Here is a 21,747-nt window from a genome sequence, read left to right on the forward strand (position 1 = left end):
TACTTAAACGTTGTTTGGCCTCAACTGCTTTACTTAAGTTGTCGACATGTGTGTGAATACACCTAAGCTAAGCTACTGAAAACAGTCATAACCTCTGGCGTTTAATACTTATGTATTCATGTTGCCCAAATGCAAACAATCACGCCCACAACCCACACCTACCCAACAATAGCAACAACCAATCACACGCATATTTTATGAAAAGCATACAAATGCGTTAAGCGCTACAAAGCGTTCCAATTTTGCAAAGTAGTTACAGTGTTGATGGTTGTGGAATGGAGGTGACTAAAATATTTTGCCATAAAAACCATGCATTCAAATCTAAGCCACAGCAAAACGTTTCGCCCATCCTCTTTGTCTCCCTCTCTTTGTGTGTTTGCACAGCAAACCCGTTTCGGGCTATTTGTTGTGGTTCAAAAAGCAAAAGGGGGGATTTGTTGGTTATTTTGGTCATTCAATGTAAATGCTTCAATGTGTTTGTGTGTGTGTACGTTGGTGGGAAACATCGTAAACCAAGCGGAGCATGAATGTAAATTGTTAAAATCGCTTTAAAATGCACAGTGCAAACTCAGCGCAACAGCATTGCCATCACCAGTGACAGCAATGGTGAAACATGTACACACAAACCCACGCAGCCGCTCGCGTACATGCCGCGTAAGAACACAAAATCCACACCATAATACCGTTGTAATTGTATGAAATTTTTAACAGCTTCAACATTCAATGAGCGAGCTAAATTATCAGCAACACGTTAGTAACAAAATAGAAAACCCTGAGAAGCTTAGATGCTCAAAAGGGTAGTTAGTTAATTGATTATTGGAAAGTAAAATAAGGTGGCGTATGTTTAATATTTAGGTACTATACAAGAAGTTTGTGATATTGTGTATACGCAAACAGGGACATTGATTGACGTTTTATTTAATTTTTAACCTAGTAAAAATTGAAGGTGATTAATGTGGAGTAGGGATATTTTTATGCAGTTATTTTGGATTCAACGGCAGTTTTAATACTCACACTGTATCCACATCCAATAAATATGTATAATCATAAAGATTAAAAAATATCTTTATCTTTTGAACCCCAAGTAATTTTTTGAGAAATCAGATTCAGATAATTTGAAGTTCAATAAATATGCATAATCATAAAGATTATAAAATATCTTTATCTTTTGAACCACAAGTAAGTTTTTGAGAAATCAGATTCAGATAATTTGAAACGCGGATTTTTAAAGAATATTTTCTAATATGCCTTCCGACTAACAAACGTGGATTTTTAAATAATATTTTCTGAGGGGCCTTCCCAAAATCTTTGGATTTTGTATACCCTACTCCACAATGTGGAGTAACACCGCGAAATATTCGTCGTAGATCCCCAATGTTATATACCATTTTTCGTATCTCGCCGAGATAAAGCGATATAGCGATGTGTGTCCGGCCGTGTGTCCGTCTGTCCATTATAAATTGTAATCAAACTCCAGCCCGCAATTATGGATCGATCGTCACGAAATTTGGTATGGAGGTCGGAATCATAGTCAGCGCGAAATTTTAAATAAGGTGTGAGCTTATGACAGAGAGGAATTTGGCAATTTAACATGGTGATCAGATAGTTTTTAGCGGGTGAAAAGAACCAAAACTTTTGTGTGAAAATTGGAAAACAATCTATATATATAAAATTGAAATTTGTTTGTCTGTCTGTTTGTTTGTTTGTTTGTGCCTTATAGACTCGAAAACCGCTAAACAGATCTTACTGAAATGTTTAGGGTACATTGCTACATGGCCTGGAATGAAAATAGGCTATATCATTTTTTGAAATTTCGCGTTGATCTGGAGATATAGCATCAAAACCGGAGGTACCTCCAAAAAATTTAGATTTTGTATGCAAATATCTTTAGAACTGTTACAGATACAATCTCCAAATTTTGTATGCGTGACGGAGTTTGATGTAGAAATAAATTTACCAAATTATATTCAAATCGGTTCAGATTTGGATATAGCTCCCACATACATATATTTTCGGCCGATTTCCTTATTTTATGTACCAAACATGCTATTTATGTCCAATTTCGATGAAATTTGGAATGTATGACGGAACTTGGTCTGGAAATAAACGTGCCAATTTATATCAAAATCGGTTCAGATTTGGATATAGCTCCCATACACATATATTTTCGGCCGACTTGCTTATTTTATGCACCAAACACGCTATATATGTCCAATTACGCTGAAATTTTGAATTTCTCACGGAATTTGTTCTAGAAATAAATGTGCCAGATTATATTGAGATTGATTCAGATTTGGATATAGCTCCCATACACATATATTTTCGGCCGATTTCCTTATTTTATGCACTAAACACGCTATATATGTCCAATTTCGCTGAAATTTGGAGGGTCTCACGGAATTTGTTCTAGAAATAAACGTGCTAAATTATATAGATACCGGTTCAGATTTGAATATAGCTCCCATATATATTTTCGGCGATTTCCTGTATTTTATGCACCAAGCACGCTATATATGTCCAATTTCGCTGAAATTTGAAATGTGTAACGGAATTTGGTCTAGACATAAATGTGCCGAATTTTGTCGAAATCGGTTCAGATTTGGATATAGCTCCCATATATATGTTCGGCCGATTTTCCGCATTTGATGCACCAAACACGCTATATACGTCCAATTTCGCTGAAATTTGGAATGTGTAACGGAATTTGGTCTAGGCATAAATGTGCTGAATTATATCGAAAACGGTTCAGATTTGGATATAGCTCCAATATATATTTTCGGCCGATTTTCCACATTTTATGCACCAAACACGCTGTATATGTTCAATTTCGCTGAAATTTGTAGGGTCTGACGGAATTTTTTCCAGAAATAAATGTGCTAACTTATATAGAGATCGGTTCAGATTTGAATATAGCTCCCATATATATTTTCGGCCGATTTTCTGTAGTTTATGCACCAAGCACGCTATATATGTCCAATTTCGCTGAAATTTGGAATGTGTAACAGAACTTGGTCTAGAAATAAATGTGCCAAATTATATCGAAATCGGTTCAGATTTGGATATAGCTCCTGTATATATTTTCGGCCGATTTCCTGTATTTTATGAACCAAACTCGCTATTAATGTCCAATTTCTGTAAAATTTGGAATGCGTAACGGGATTTGGTCTAGACATAAATGTGCCAAATCATATTGAAATTGGTTCAGATTTGGATATTGCTCCTATCTATATTTTAGGCCGATTTTCTGTATTTTATGCTCTAAACACGCTATATGTGTCCAATGTCGCTGAAATTTGGGATGTCTGACAGAATTTGTTCTAAATATAAATGTGCCGAATTCTATCGAGACCGATTCAGATTTGGACACACTACATATGTCCAATTTCACTGAAATTAGGAAAGCGTGACGCAATTCGTTCTAGAAATAAATGGGACAAATTATACCGAAATCGGTTCAGATTAGAATATAGCTCCCATATATATTTTTGGCTGATTTTCCGTTTTTTATGCACAAAATGTGAATGTAAGACGGGATTTGGTCTAAAAATAAATATGACAAATTATATCGAGAGCGGTTCATATATATAGGAATATAGCTACCCATATATATTTTCGGTCGATTTAATGTTTTTGTTACGTATGTTCAATTTCAATGAAATTTTGAAGACTTAGCAGTCAGTAAAAGTCATCATTATTTACAGAAGTACTTATAGTTGGGAAGGAATTGACCAAGGCTGTTAAGTATCATATCTTTGAGAGACTTCTTAAGATTTATGTTTTATTATGGTATACTTACATCATTAGGAATATAGGCGGAAAGGCTTTCGAAGGAGTGTTACCTCCTGAAAATTAAAAAAATATCATAGTAGCTCCATAAAAACCCTGAATAGGTATATAACTCCTTCATATCTCCTATATTTATTCGTTAAAATATTAAAAACGTTAATATAATTATGGCATTCCATTTTATTTTATCGTAGTCGGGGCAGCAAAGCGCGCCGGGTTCAGCTAGTTTAATATATATCTTACTAGCTGAACCCGGTGCGCTTCGCTTCCCCGACTTAACTTAAAGGTTAACATTAATTAAATATTTAAATACATAAATACAGGATATACGAATGGGTTCTCAGTCCCTTCTGTGCTGTGAAGGAGTTTATAAGGTATATCGCTGGAGGTACCACATATCCTATATCCTTTCCGACTATAAGTACTCCTACGTAGGTCACATTTAAAAAATGTGTATACTCTTACACTCCTGAGTCTACTCTCCCCTTTAAAGGAGAGAATTAAATTAGGAACAACACTAAGTCTGAGTACCATATGTTTGATGACACTTGTAGTTTATTTAATTCATGGGATTATTTTCTTCCAACCAATTGTGACACCTTAAATTACTCTTAAGATAACTCCCACTTGTATTGATAATATTTACTCCAATAATTATCATAAAATAGGAAATATATAGCGTGGCTGGTGCATCAAATACATGAAATCGGCCGAAAATATATAAGGGAGCTATATCCAAATCTAAACCGATTTCTATATAATTTGGCCCATGTATTCCTAAAACAATATTCATCACACATTCCAAATTTCATTGAAATTAGACATATATAACGTGTTTTGTGCATTAAATAGATTTAATCGGCCGAAAATATTTATATGGGAGCTATATCAAAATCTCTCCCCCAGTCCTCACCCCGCTTATTTTGTAAGATATAACGTGTACTTACTTCGTGCTTATTTTAACAAAATTTGGTGACCATATCTGTTACCGGGGGACGTAGGGGATAAAAGATACCAAGGAACGGTCCTGACCGGCTTTAACATGGCAAAGCCCAGGATTTATCTTGGTCCCTCTTTCATCTCAAGTGGACACTGACCTCCCCGTGGTGTCATCTGGGGTAGCTGCCTTTAACATCCGTTAAAGGTAGTGAGCCAAAAATGTGCCACGCGTTCACCCATAAGAACGTTAAAAACTTAGGTTTGGGTGCCGGGTTAGTAACCCTCCCCTAGAAAAAAGCAGCCTACTATGAAAAAATTTAAAGAAAAGAAAAACAAACCCCTCTAAAGTTGATGAACCCCGCAAACGTTTTAAGGACCATGATCTGTGAATCTGCACCTGGAATGTTCGCCCTCGTTATAGTGAAGGTGCAGTTTACGCATTGGCAGATGTACTTGAAAAATACAAGGCCGATATTACTGTCATACAGGAAATACGATGGATTGGGAAAAGCGTCACAACAACACCTAAAGGTGACGCATTGTATTATACCTGCCATGACACAAAGCATGAGTTTGGTTGCGGATTTGTAGTTGGTCGGAGGTTAAAACATCTGGTCTCCAGCTTCACCCCCGCGAATGAAAAACTCGCTGCAATTCGTTAAAAAGCTAAATTCTTCAACATCAGCTTTATTTGCGCTCATGCTCCCTTTGAAGACAAGGACGAACAGACCAGAGATATATTTTACGAGCGCTAAGAAGAAACTTGTGAACGTCACCCTGCCCATGACATTAAACTTATACTAGGCGATTTTAATGCCAAAATTGGAAAGGCGAATATCTTTGGCCCAACAGTCGGGAAATTCAGTCTCCACAGTGAAACATCTGACATTGGTATGAGGCTGATAGACTTCGCAGCTGCCAAAAACATGGTGGTTAGCATAACAGATTTAAGCATTTCGATATTTATAAGGGCACCTGGATGTCGCCAGACCAAAGAACAAGAAATCAAATTGATCACGTTGTGATAGATGGAACACATGCATCGAGCGCGTTGGATGTACGATTGTTTCGAGGTGCAAACATAGATTGGGACCACTACCTTGCTACAGGTAATGTACGTACCAAATTAAACGTTGCAAGCAAAGTGCAAACAGACACAACACGAAAGTTGGACATCGGTAAGCTGCAATCACAACAGATAGCCACAGCATATTCCACTCAACTTGCCCAATTGCTTAATCAAAGCGCTCCTCGTCCCGATAACATATCAGGACAATTGCAAAACATTGCCCATTCCATTCAAACAGCCGCAAATCAGTTCTTGGATACCAGAGACTTCCACCAAGGAATCCATGGTATGACCAGGAGTGTCGTGCTGCTACCGAAGAGAAAAATGCGGCATATAAGGCTACTTTACACGCGTAGCGCACGAGATAGGTATCGGGAGAAAATGAGAAAAGGAACAAGTAAAAAAGTATCAGTCGGCTTTGCCGACAGAGATATACCCTCAGCCTGTGTATATTGAAACAAATTTTTCCAAAAAACGCATGTATTTAGGGAGTTTTAAGAATTTTGGGCGTTTGAACTGACAAAAATGTTGATTAGGATTTAATATCAAAAGTTTTGCGGAGGAGATACTAAAAAGAATGGATCTCCAGCCACTACATATGGTACCATAGGGGTTTTTTAGAACTTCAGGGATGTTTGCTCAAGAAGTATGAACTTGCCCCAGAAACAACTTTTACCATCGCAATTGAGGCAGCAATGCAAGTTGCTTCAACAAAAATCAAAGTGAAAGCAGGTCTTAAGCAGGTCTTAAAGTGAACATGTATCCGAAATTTTGAGTGGGAGGTACCGGATGGAGTGGACAAATATAGTCCATATTTGAACCTGATCTATATCTGGTAGATATATTAGGATGTGTAAAGTATAGACCAATTCGGCCACTCTCTTCAAGAGTTATCGTACGCACAATTTTTCCGAACATTTTTAAACTTTTGTGGGGGAGGTACCTGAAGGAGTGGACCGATATGGCTTATCTTCGAACTTAAACTATGTTTGGACAAAATATTACTAAAGCTAAACTTTGGACCGAATCGGCAGACCTGTTCCAGAGTTATTTTGCCCTCCAACCTCCTCACACGGTGTCATAGGGGCTTTTTGCAACTTTCAGGCTATTTTCTCAGGAAGTATGGACTTGCCCCTGATGAAACTTATACCGTCGTATGGAAGGCAGTGAATACAAGTTGCTAAAGCAAAAATCAAAGCGATTCGAGAGATGTTTCTAAACTGAACTTTTCCAAAATCATATAAAAGACGGCAATCATATAAAAGAAATTCTTGGAAAATAGTGCCCAGGTTTAGTGGAGTAGGGTATCACATGGTCGGCCCTGTCCAACTATAACACTCTCTTACTTGTTAAAGAATATTTTATAAGCGAACTTACCACCAATAAACGTGGATTTTTCAAGAATACCAATTAACCGGGATTTTTAAAGAAAATTTTCTGAGGGGCCTTCTTAAAGAATATTTTCTAAGAGGCCTTCCACCAATAAACGTGAATTTTTAAAGAATATTTTCTGAGGGGCTCTTCTTACCAATAAAAGTGGATTTTTACAGAATATTTTATGTGGAACTTTCAGCCACTAAACGTCTTTTTAAGATCTTCCCCAGCAACAATTCGGATCCAGTAGGTATTACGTAACCCATTACAAAGTAATGTAAACAAGCTTCTTTTCCCATTACAAGTAATCTGAAAAGTAATGAGATACTTCTTAAAAAAATTACAAGGCAAACCTACTTACTTTGCTCCTCACTAAGTAATGAGGACGGTGGCACAGTGAGTGTGTGTCCGACTATAAATCCTAGGGCTGTGTGTTCAACGCTCACTGTCGACATGCGAGTTTTCTTTTAACTAAAAAATAACAGTTCGTGGTGCACATGTGTACTGCACATTTGAGTTCTTAAGCAACCCTTAATGTTCGTGTGCGTGGCATAGTATGTAGTGTCTTTGGCTAGAAATCAGAGGGTTCGTGTGTTCAACTCGCACAGCAACCGAAATAAAATAAAGTAAAATAAAAGTAAGAAGTGTAATGAAATTAAAAAAATCTCTACATCAACTGTTCTAAAAATATAATTTTTTTCAACTTACTTTTCAACTTCTAATGGCCACAGAATAACTAGATATTCTAGTGGTCTTAAAATAACTACAAACTGAGTGCGACATGCCCTTGTAAAAATAATGGGGAAGAAAGGGGGTTTGCGAGTAGTTACGGCTGCCAAAAATCCCTTGCAAAACCCATGATTTTGGGAGGACTTTTTTGCTGGGTTCCGTCTGTATATAAATTGTTAAAGGCCATATTTCTATATATTATGTATAGAAAGGATTAAGGCTTTGTAGACAGAGCTCCCCTTATAGTTGTAATTTACTTAAAAATAACATTGTTAATAAACAAAAAAGATTTATATATTTAAAAGATCTGAAAAAGCGTCCAATGTCTACTGTAAATCTTTTAATAGTCAACTACATAAGAAGATCGCTGAGATATATTTTCTTTTAGAATGAATCGTCTAAAAAAAGATTTCTACCTAAAACGACCTCAGATAGATCACATGTTAATGTGATATACTTACAATTTAGTAGAAGATTTCTCAAAGACCCTCTGTCTTTAAAATACTTCAAAAGTTACTCATTTTAACGACGACCTCAAAAGAATCTTCTGTCTATTGAAGACCCTTTAAAATGCGTCTGCCTATAAACACAACTCCAAAGGGCCTTCGCTATGTCGGTATTTTCTGTGTCTGGAAACACTCAAAGACGTCATTCATAAGACCTCTTCAAAGTCTATAGAACACGTCAATAATTACTTTCATCTACGGCGACTTCAAATAGACTCATAATGATCTGCTATTGGAAACACTTAAACAGAATTCTAAATACAAAAGGGCTTTAAAATACCCCCCAAAAGTTTTCTTACAGTTACAGTTAACATTATCCATAATGCATAATAGTACTTGGGCTTTAAATACTCCAACGGTTTCATATGCAAAATGTATGTGTTTATTGTTGCTAACTGTATTGAGGTTCCACAAATAACAAAGTAAATGCGATGATTGGGTCAGTAAACCAATTTAATGGTTATATAATACGCTCGTTATTCACCATAGAGACGGCCACACTCAAACGCATTTGCTGGTGATGGCAATAACGATTTTTGCCACACTTTAACACAAACAAACATACCTACTGCCCTCAGTAAGTGTTAAAAACTCAAGCACTTTGTTTTTTCAAACGGAAAATCCCATTTTGCATAAATACTCAATTTTCAACAAACAAACCTATATACATATTAATGCACTCACATACATACAAAGTGCATCCACGTACATACATGAGCAAAAACAAAACACAAAGTAACGCAGTACAATGAATGAATAGTAGGAGAAAGTGAGTTTATTACAAATAGTTGAAGTACATATAAATCATCTTCATGCAATGCCATGAAAATTGCGGGATATTCTATGGTATTCTGTGAACCCGCATATTTACTTATATGTGCACATTTGTACATGCAAGCCAGTACGAAAAAATAAAGAAGTTTTTGTAACTTTGAGGGTCTGAAGAAAACGAAGTGTGTATGCATATTGAAGCTGTCTGCCTGTGTTCACAAAGGAAAGGAAAGCTCAAGGACAACCCAATTGCAACATATTCAGTAGCAATTTTACATACACATAGACATACACATTAAAACATAGAGTCCAAAAAATATCCTTAAAAACCACGTTTATTAATGGAAAGATCCCACAGAAAATATTCTTTAAAAATCCACGTTTCTAGTGTGAAGGCACCCTTAAAAAATATTCTTGAAAAATCCACGTTTTTTGCTGGGAAGTTCCCGTAAAAAGTATTCTTAAAAAATCCACGTTTATTAGTGGGGAGGCCCCTCAGAAAATATTCTTTAAAAATCTACGTTTCTAGTGGGAAGGCACACTCAGAAAGTATTCTTAAAAAATCCACGTTTATTAGTGGGGAGGCCCCTCAGAAAATATTCTTTAAAAATCCACGTTTATTGGTGGTAAATTCATTTAGAAAATATTCTTTAAAAATCCACGTTAATTGGTGGTAAGTTCCCTTAGAAAATATTCTTAAAAAATCCACGTTTATTGGCGGTAATTTTCTTAGAAAATATTCTTAAAAAATCCACGTTTATTGGCGGTAATTTTCTTAGAAAATATTCTTAAAAAATCCACGTTTATTGGCGGTAATTTTCTTAGAAAATATTCCTTAAAAATCCACGTTTATTGGTGGTAAATTCATTTAGAAAATATTCTTTAAAAATCCACGTTTATTGGTGGTAAATTCATTTAGAAAATATTCTTTAAAAATCGACGTTTATTGATGGTAAGTTCCCTTAGAAAATATTCTTTAAAAACCCACGTTTATTGGTGGTAAATTCATTTAGAAAATATTCTTTAAAAATCCACGTTTATTGATGGTAAGTTCCCTTAGAAAATATTCTTTAAAAACCCACGTTTATTGATGGTAAGTTCCCTTAGAAAATATTCTTTAAAAATCCACGTTTATTGATGGTAAGTTCCCTTAGAAAATATTCTTTAAAAACCCACGTTTATTGATGGTAAGTTCCCTTAGAAAATATTCTTTAAAAATCCACGTTTATTGGTGGTAAGTTCCCTTAGAAAATATTCTTTAAAAATCCACGTTTATTGATTGTAAGTTCCCTTAGAAAAAATTCTTTAAAAATCCACGTTTATTGGTGGTAAGTTCCCTTAGAAAATATTCTTTAAAAATCCACGTTTATTGGTGGTAAGTTCCCTTAGAAAATATTCTTTAAAAATCCACGTTTATTGGTGGTAAGTTCCCTTAGAAAATATTCTTTAAAAATCCACGTTTATTGGTGGTAAATTCCCTTAGAAAATATTCTTTAAAAATCCAGTTTATTGGTGGTAAATTCCCTTAGAAAATATTCTTTAAAAATCCACGTTTATTGGTGGTAAGTTCCCTTAGAAAATATTCTTTAAAAATCCACGTTTATTGGTTTTAAATTCCCTTAGAAAATATTCTTTAAAAATCCACGTTTATTGGTGGTAAATTCCCTTAGAAAATATTCTTTAAAAATCCACGTTTATTGGTGGTAAGTTCCCTTAGAAAATATTCTTTAAAAATCCACGTTTATTGGTGGTAAGTTCCCTTAGAAAATATTCTTTAAAAATCCACGTTTATTGGTGGTAAATTCCCTTAGAAAATATTCTTTAAAAATCCACGTTTATTGGTGGTAAATTCCCTTAGAAAATATTCTTTAAAAATCCACGTTTATTTGTGGTAAGTTCCCTTAGAAAATTTTCTTTAAAAATCCACGTTTATTTGGCGTAAGTTCCCTTAGAAAATTTTCTTTAAAAATCCACGTTTATTTGTGGTAAGTTTCCTTAGAAAATATTGTTTAAAAATCCACGTTTATTGGTGCGAAGGCCCCTTAAGAAAATATTCTTTAAAAATACACTTTTTGAAGTGTGAATCAGGCCTTATTATTTATTTATTGGTGGTTTATTCCATAGAAAATATTCTTTAAAAATCCACGTTTATTGGTGGTAAGTTCCCTTAGAAAATGGGAAGTTTCTTCAGAAAATATTATTTAAAAATCCACATTAATTAGTTCCAAAGCACCTCAGAAAATATTCTTCAAAGATCTCATAAAATATCCAACACACCAACCATATTTAATTAGTCTATGATTTAAGTCTTGGACTTGATTTGCCCAAAATACAAAACAAAAAAACACAACAACAACCATTGTTAATGTGAGTGAAACCAGCAGAACTTTTGACGACTTTAACGATGGCCAATGGTGATTTGCTCATCATCAACTAGTCCGTTGTCAGCCAGTCCATCATACATTTCGTTGTCATTGACAACATCAGAACACATCCATCATTCGTGCCTTTTTGAGATTCATTGGTATTGTCGTTGTTATTGACATCCTTAATAACATCGTCTTAGGAAACTAACGGTATACATGCAACACAGCTTGTCAAAAATTGAACATGGTTTAGAAAAGAGATTCGATTTGATTATAGCCATGACGAACTACAAGTAGAAAAAGATACCTCCAGCAATGGCTACAATTGACCCGAAAACTCCATGGAGTCGATAACAAACAATCAAGTGCGAATGTAGTCTTTAACTCACACAGCTATCGTAAAAAAACCTGCGTCCGGGCATAAATGTCGATACACATCATGTTCGCAGTGAAGTGGTTATCACTTTTCACTGTTCACAAAAAAAAAAATCGAAGAAACAAAGAAACTTGTTTTTGGGGAATTGCCATTTCGGACAAAGTGAAAGGAACATATATCCATTGCAATACAGTTATCAGTTCATCCAGCCATCCACTTGCTCACAACCTCACTACTACGCACACCCACACTCAATGATTACTCTTTGTGTGTCATGTTAAGCCATGACATGATAACTTCTTGTTGCATCCGTGATAAGAGGTAGTTGCGAAAGCGTAACATCTTCGTACAATGACTTAACACTGGCAATATCAATGACAATGCAAGGTGTCGATTCATCTCCATTGTCATTTCAATTTGGTACATGTTTTAGGTACTCCTTCATCGTTTTTTTTTTTTGCGAATATATGAATTGACAAGAAGATGGAGCATCCATGCTGTACAACTGTTCTCAAAAAAAAACTATTAATCACTTTTTATGACATTCGTCGAATAATGATGAACTGTGTCCTACATTTGATTTGAATGAAGCCAGTAAAGGACAATGATTAAAAATTCCACCATTAGGTCCACCGAACGAGCCGAAAAATTTTGAATAGAAATTCTTTTATATAGAACAATTTCCTGAAATTCTAAAATATTAATTTCAACTTTAATCCATAAAGGTCATACATGAAATGAAAAAAAAAACTACTACGAAATTCCAAAGGTAAAGTTAAAACATAAGGTGATAAATGTCCCATGCCTATGCAATCTAGTCAGTCTTGTTTGTAATTGCTGTTGTTTTAGTAAATGGTGACTTGGCGAGAATTGTAATGCAGGGAGCAAAGCAGAAGTGATAACTACAAAATTGATTCACATCACATGGTAGATTGGCCAGGAAAATGAAGCATACAGAAACAAAACAAGAACAAAATGAAACCCAAAAATTTGACCAAAATCTGCAGAAAAAATAAAATACCAATTTTGAAAACACTAAGCGACAGATTGTTGATATGGTTAATGACAAATAGAACCAATATATAGCATAAACTCGATAATTATTAATTCTTAATTCTCAATTCTGAATTCTTAATCCTTAATTCTTAAGTTCCCTTAGAAAATATGATTTAAAAATCCACGTTTATTGGTGGTAAGTTCCCTTAGAAAATATTTGTAAGAGTATTTGTACTTTGAACATTTCCACCCTTTAAACAAAAACAAAAATGTAACATAGCCACATTTGAAATTAAAACTTTTATGTCAGAAAATATGTCCTATATATACACATTTTTCTGTAAAATATATGGTAATTTTCAAATTTCCTTTACAATTACATAGAAAAAAAATTAAAAACTTTTTTGGCGAGCACATCCGCCATTTTTGATACATGGGTTACGAAAAAAATCGTGGTTTCAAATCTGTTCGCGTTCACAAAATTGGATGCTGCACTCAAAAGTTATATGCGGTTTTACTCTCTTGTAAAGAAAAAATATTTAAAAATTTCTATTGTGTTGTAATATGAACATGTATATATGAATCGTTAGCAGCATTTGATATCTATCCGTAGATGCTAAAATAGTTGCTAAATTTATTTTTATTTTCGCGAAAAATCAAAAAATATTGAAGAAATCTTGGAATAAATTTTATTTATTCTTGATCAGAGTCCAAAAAATCTCTAAAAAAATAATTTAAAAATACGTACAGAATCTAGACAACGCGTAGAAAAATGTGAGACCAAAATTATAAAGATCGCGTTTATAACTTGCATATTACAGTAACAACAAAGAACGGACACTTATTGTTGAAAATTATTTCAAAAATATATTTTTGGTTAAATACGAAAAATTTGAAAAATAAATGTTGGGAGTTATTCTATTATTTCGCTAAATTTCGATCCAAATCCTGAAGTATTTTGATTAAACTTCTACGAGAAAAGTAATTAGTCATCGTGAAAGTATATTTGCTTTCTGTGATAAGCAATAGAAATAATAAGTAGAGAGTAATATTGAAATTACAATCAAAGAAAAAACATAGAAGTTAAAAACCGAATAATTCGCGAATTGGTTTAAATCGGTTGAGGTGCATGTGCTTTTCGGATACAGGGAGTCCATGTCTATCAATATGCATGGATTTTCCCATGTTTCATTCAGCGGCCAAAGTGTGCCACCAGTTGCATCTTACTATTCAAAAAACCTTCAAGTGGGCAAAAATTACGCGATGTGCATATGATTATAAGGTGCATCCGATTTCAATGGCCGCCTATTAAAAATACGTCAATATAAATGATTTTAGACAGATTCGTCAAGAACTGCGGATGTGCCACCACATCCTATTTTGGGATAAATAGGGATATTACTCCCGAATCTTTGTAATTTGTGACACACCTTTTTGGCAAATATTATAATCGCGTATAAAGGATTACATTTATGTAAAAATAATCAAAGAAAATCGCGGTTCAATTCGCGGAATTTTCAAAATATATTTTTGCAGAATTTCCTACTTTCAAGGTATCTATATCTGGCGTTTTAGTGGATGGATTCGAACGCGAAAGGTTTTATTAGATCCGGCACGTAAAAAAACTAAAATCACGCGGGGTTCAGGGGTACCTGTACGACAGTTGTAAATTTTAAAGCCAAAAAATAGGTTTTTTCAGAAAATTTACGCACCAAATTTTCGCCTTTGGACTCCTATTACTAGGAAGCTGTACGGAGCACACTCATGAGATATACATCGAACGACGTAGAATCGCGAGTTCTACAATCCTGTAACTAGTTTGAAAATATTATCCAGTTGCACCATCTAATTATAAGAAAAATTAAAAAAACCCAGATTTCAAAACTTCAAAATGTCAGCATCGATTTTAGGGGGATGCAGTGTATATATCGAAAAGTCATACATTAGAACCATGTTGCACAAGGAGCATTCTTCAATTCTTTCTTTGAGCTCAGGTCTGAATTTTCCGTGGTTTGACCAGAAATCAAGAAAGAACACAAAAAAACTTGTAAACTTCAACACATTTTTACCCATTTTTTATTATTACCACCAACACAGCTTCCACATAAATTATTTGTTATTGTTCATTTTATGCGACCCCGGCTAAAACACATCAATTAATATAAATATATTCATATTGTGTAAAATATGTTGACAGTTCGCGACTTATTAAATGGTGAACCTCAACTTCAACGATTGTAAAACTTTTTTGAATATTACCATATATCAGTTACTTTTAACAATAAAAGCGACAACATCAGTTTTCATTTTCAAACGAATAAGGTTTGGAAATTATTGCCAGAAATATTGAACCTTTGATATTGCCGATTCGTGAGCATTCAATTCACGGTTAAACAGAAGTTCTTTGTGCCGAAATATGTCGTATAATTTAAGAAGTGGTCCAGCCGGACTAATTCCCCCTTCCTGTGATAATCATGACACTGCTAATTCTCAAGAGGCCGTCGAGTTAAATATCACGATGTTAAATGCAGGAGAAACCATGCCAGCATCTGCAGAAAATGATCAGCTATGTGCAATCTTGGCTTGAATTAATGACCTAACCAGAGCTGTCGCTGAAAGTCGCCGTGACATCGATATTTTAAATAGTCATTTCCAGCACCAGCAGCAATCCGCAAATCACGCATTACCCCAATCGAATGGTATAAACGGTCAGTGCCAGGAACGAGTCCCATTGGAGGAAAACACAACAGCAAACCATCAACGAACGAGTCCACTATTGGTGCCTGTAAGTTCTGAACATCCAAGCGCCACATCTCTAGGAAATATGACGTCCTACAATGTCCAAAAAATTTACGATTTACCTACTTTTTCGGGAAAACCTGAAGATTGGCCATTGTTCAGTGAGAATTTTAAGGAAACTACAGAAGCATTTAACAAAGCAATAATTTAATGTGTCTGCAAAAATGTCTTGTCGGTAATGCCAAAGAAACAGTTTCTTCGATGCTCATCCACCCAAATAAAGTGCCAAAAATAATGCAAGAATTGGAATTTCGATTTGGCCGTCCGGAATTGTTAATCGATCTCATTTCATTCTCATTTCAACACGTATAGACCAAATAGTGAACTTTTCTACTAAAGTATGAAATGTAGAAGCATTTTTGAGCTCTGCCAATTGTTCACATCATCTCACAAATGCAACGCTTTTGGAGGAATTGGTGTCTAAGCTTCCAATAGATAAGCAGTATGAATGAGCTAGAACGAGTATGTCAATAAAGCCGTTTCCCACAATATCCGATTTCTCAAAATGGCTGGGAGAACTAGCCAGCGTTGTTAGTATCATGTCTCTGAATGCATCCGTAAGTACACAAGGGCGTCCTATCATGCTTATTGAGGACATAGATAAGAAAGGAGCACCGAAATGCTATGTATGCCAAGGACAACATCCTATATACAAATGCAAAACATTTCTGGATGAACTCGCAGTCAATGCGCGATGGGAGAAGGTAAAGGAGTTAGAGTTCTGTTTTTGCTGCCTTAAAAGAGCAAATGGTTCACCATCGTGCCGATCCAAAAAGCCGTGTGGAATAAATAAATACAAGCGTCCACACCACAATTTACTACACGAGGACAATTTGGTTCCTTCGTCAATAGAACCGTCACAGCCTCTTCTCAATTGCAGAAGTGAGGCAAAGGAAAGTAATCTATTTAAAATTATTCCAATTAAGATATCTGGTCCTTCTGGCTCTTTGAAGATTTATGTCGTCAATATCCTTGTTGGATGAAGAAATCGCCAAGCAGCTGGGTCTAAAAGGTCGCCAATCCACACTTACTCTTCAATGGTATGGGGACAATGTAGTCTCAGAGAAGTCTTACACAGTGAACTGTGAAATCGAAGGCCTATATGAACCCAAAAGCCGACATGTCTTGAAGAATCTTTACATTGTAAAGAATTTGAATTTGCCCACACAGTCCTTTAAGAAAGAAGCCTTTCCGTATTTGAATGAATTGCCATTAAGAAATGGATTGCCAGTAGCCGTAAAGACGAAGCTCGGGTGGGTAGCATATGGCAAAACAAATCATTATTCGTCACCACGCCCTACAGTCTTACTTTTGAAAGACCATAAATATACTGATGAAATGTACAATATGATAACAGAATATTTTGTCACCGAAAATTTCGGTGCTTCTCCTGAAGCAGAGTTTCTTCTATCAGATGAAGATAAAATTGGTCGTGATACTATGGAAAAAACCACCAGACGCGTCGGTGATAGATTCGAAATTGGTTTACTATGGAAGAAATATCCTCCGGAACTTCCTCCTAGTTATGCCATGGCGGAAAAAAGACTTATCGCTATAGAAAATAAAATGCCTCAAGATTCCAATTTTGCTAAAAAGTACAAATTGGAAATGAATAGAAACATAGAAAAGGGATATGCTCGTGTCTTATCTACAACAGAAGTAACCAACATCAAGTACCCCGTATGGTATATGCCGCACTTTGGTGTTGTGAACCCTCACAAGCCTGGAAAACTTCGTGTTGTATTTGATGCAGCAGCCAAAACAAATAACACATCATTGAACTCTGCCCCGCTTAAAGGTCCCGAGCAGGCCAAGCCTTTGTTGAAGATTTTACTCCAATTTCGCCAAGGTAAATTAGCTGTTGCAGCTGATATTACAGAAATGTTTTCACAAGTACATATTCGAGAAGAAGATCAACATGCTCAACGATTTCTCTGTAAGCCAATTCAGCACTTTCTTATGACTTCAACGATATTTGGAGCCATCTGCTCTCCTTGTTGCGCGGAGTATATGAAAAATCAAAACTCCGAAGAATATTCTGCCATGTACCCAAAAGCTGTCAATGCTATTGTCATTAAGTGGATGACTTTGTTTGCAGCTTCAGTAGTGAGGATGATGCCCTACGTTTATGCAAGGAAGTAGTTGAAATTCACGCTAAAGCTGGTTTCGAGTTTCGTGGTTTTGTATCCAGCTGTGAAAATTTAGAAGCTGATCTGAACCCCACAGACTTAGAAAAATTGAACCAGATAAGTATGGAGAAACATAGAAAGCTGATAAAATTCTTGGGATGTTTTGGAACAAACAGGACGATTGTTTCGAATTTAAGACAACGTTCTTTGGCTTGAATTCAGAAGTTTTAAGCGGTAATCGTGTTCCAACCAAGCGAGAAATGCTGAAAATTGCTATGTCTGTTTTCGACCATTTCGGGCTCATAGCTGATTTTCTATTGCATGGAAAGATATTTGTTCAACATTGCTGGAAACAAGATATCGCTTGGGATGATCTAATACCGGAGTATTTGCATAAAAAGTTCAAGGCTTGGTGGAACGAGTTCAATGAAGTTTCGAAATTCAAGATTCCAAGATGCATTTCCGACAATCTATATGATGCATCCAACATTCAGTTACATGTTTTCGTAGATGCCAGCCAAGATGCCTTTGCTGCAGTTTGCTACTTAAGAATCGTTCATGATTTTGGAACTGACTTTTCATTTACAATGGGCAAAGCCCGATGTGCCCCAAAGAAATATTGAGCATGTCTCGTTTGGAATTGCAAGGTGCCGTACTCGGAATACGCCTTGGGAAGATTGTGTCCAGAAGTCATGAGTTCCATATTAATGCAATACACTATTGGTCAGATTCACAAACTGTAGTACAATGGATACATTTCACTGAACGTCGTTTCAAAGAATTCGTGAGTCATCGAATTGCCGAAATATTGAAGAATTCAAAGCCAAGTCAGTGGAAATGGATTCCAACGCATCTCGATGCCGCAGGTGCTGGCACTCGCCCTTTGGCTCCCCCGAAATTTGTTCATAATGGCTTATGGTTGAATGGTCCAGACTTCCTAAGGAATGACGAATCACTGTGGCCTCCTGTTGAATTTCAAAGATGTGATTTCCAAGAAGAAGAAGAGCTGAAACCGTGCATGTTAATTTCAAATAACGAAGCCCAAGTCATTAAATTTGACAGATTTTCTTCCTTGCTAAAACTAAAGAGGACTCTTACATGGATTCAACGTTTTGTTAGAAAAAGTCGTAATCCAGATGATCTAAGCGTGGAAGAAATTAAGGAGGTCGAAATATTGTTATGCCACATTGTACAAAACGAAACCTACTCCGACGAAATAAAGTACCTCAAAAGCTCCCAACCAATTCCCAAATCAAGTCTTTTATATCCATTGATCCCATATCTGGATGAGAATGGACTTCTAAGAGTTTGAGGACGAATAGATGAAGCAGCTTTTCTGCCTATTGATGCCTGAAGACCTATTATTATGCCTCGAAAACACTATGTGTCAGAGTTAATAATGCAACACCATCATCAAAAGAATTACCATCAAAATATGGCCATTACAATCAATGACGTCCGACAGAAGTTTTGGATACCACAAAGTAAACTCTTTGTACAAAAGTGTTGTAAGGAAGTGCGTTTTTGCAGACAAGATAAAGCGAACCCAACATAGCCACTAATGGGTCAACTTCCACCCGATAGGGTCACTCCATTTGTCCGCCCGTTTACTTATACAGGTGTTGATCTTTTCGGACCATTCAACGTTACCATAGCGCGTCGTGTTGAGAAACGATGGGCATTTATATTTACTTGCCTAACAGTCCGAGCGGCATACATAGAGTTGGCTAATGACCTTTCTGCAGATTCTTTGATACTATGCTAAAGAAACTATAATAATCACCGTGGCACTCCTGTACGCTTGCGTAGTGACAACGGAACAAATTTTATAGCTGCTCAAAAAATACTAACGAAAGAAAATCGCCTTCTCAACACTGATGAATTAACCCAAGAAGCTAATAAGCTCAGTATAGAGTGGATTTTCAATTGTCCATCAAATCGTCTGGAGGTTGCTGGGAAAGGCTTATAAGAGTAATTAAGCGTTTGCTGTCAAAAACTTTAAGAGAAGAAAAACGTCGACTTGAAACATTACGCAGCGTACTTATTGAAACTGAAAATATTATAAATAACCGACCATTGGGTGTTATGGGTTCATCATCTTCAAAAGACATGGGGATCTCTGTCAATGGTCGGTTATTTATAATATTTTCAGCTTCAATCACTTTCTATTAGGTTGTCTAAGTGCCACCCAGGCTCCAAGATATACCGAAGAAAACGTTTGTTTACGAAAGCAATGGAAAATCGCACAAAATTTGAAGGATCGGTTGTGGAAAAGATGTGTCGTTGAGTTTCTTCCTCAGCTTATACAAAGACCAGAGTGGAGGGAAAAAGTTCAATCTATCAAGGTCGATGATATTGTAATTGTCATGGATGCTAGTCTTTCCAGAAACAATTGGCAAAAGGGACGAGTTTTGAAAGTTTACCCAACGTCAAGTCCGATTTGCAGATGTGAAACATCGAAGCGGTGTTACTCGTCGACCAGTGTCAAAGCTAGCCGTTCTGGATTTATCTGGTGGTGAACCCTAATCTGATTCACGAAGAGGAATGTTAGAGTATTTGTACTTTGAACATTTCCACCCTTTAAACAAAAACGAAAATGAAACATAGCCACATTTGAATTTAAAACTTTTATGTCAGAAAATATGTCCTATATATACACATTTTTCTGTAAAATAAATATCAGTTACTTTTAACAATAAATGTGACAACAATATTCTTTAAAAATTCACGTTTATTGGTGGTATGTTCCCTTAGAAAATATTCTTCAAATTCCACGTTCTTCGGTGGTAAGTTCCCTTAGAAAATGTTCTTAATTCGTAATTCTTAATTTTTAATTCTTAATTCTTTCTTTTTTTAATTCTTCCATTTTAGTCAAGAATATTAATTGGTGGAGGGTATAAAAAGTTCGGCCCAGTCGAACTTAAAGATGTTTAAATTATTTCCCATTAAGTTATCTAACTGAAACTATTATTGCCCTATAACAACAACATACATATCCCCAAAACCTCCGCCAACATAATTGGATCATTTATTTTTCCCGAAAAAAAAAACAAGAAAATTAATTTGTTGTCAAAAGTACGAATAAACTTCTGTCAATGAACAACAATTTCCTCTGACAAATTTCACGTTAAATTATTGTCAAATAGTGTCACATTGCAAGCCATCGGATCGTGTTGGCGAACTTCATGTTGCAACATGTTACTAATGAACTCCTTGTTATTGTTGTTGTTACTGTTGTAATATTTGTTTCTATTGCTAATAGCAATGGTGGCGAGCAGCACCGTGATGGTTTTTGTACTTATGTTGACTGATGATGGTTGATGGCAACATCAGTCGTCGGTTATCAGCATCATCACAACAGCAGCATGACCATGACAACAAAATCCTACAAAACAAACGACCAACCAACGAAAATTAATGAAAACTCAAGAAAGAAGATGCAAGTAGAGCCTAGGACAGTTTCCTTGGTACCCTATACTCTACAAAATAATTTTTACAGAAACTTCACTAGTGAAAGGATGGCAATTCAGTTCTAGTTTAAGCCTTAATATCCATATACCTTGTGGAGGACCTTGGTGCAATAAAAGTATATCTCTCTGTGAAATTACAAAGCTCCATTTTAAAATAAAACATGACTTTAAGGTAACAAACACAATATCAAACCTTAACAGCCCTCCATCCAAGCATAGAGTATTCCCAAAAAAACAGCAAAACAAAACAAGCAGAACTTCAATTGGATGTTAAGAAAACTCGTAACTTGAAATAGCAACACATTCACATCCAGAATACCAGGAAACTATCAGGAAAAATTGCCCGAATCCTAATGAACATGTAAATTGTTTGACAAGAGATGAAACAACTTTTCTTTTATTTCACAGCAACACTGGCCCCAGTTAAGAAAGAAATT

This window comes from Musca autumnalis, unplaced genomic scaffold, assembly GCF_047663935.1.
Source record: "Musca autumnalis isolate F117 unplaced genomic scaffold, ASM4766393v1 scaffold_2, whole genome shotgun sequence".
NCBI lineage: Eukaryota > Metazoa > Arthropoda > Insecta > Diptera > Muscidae > Musca > Musca autumnalis.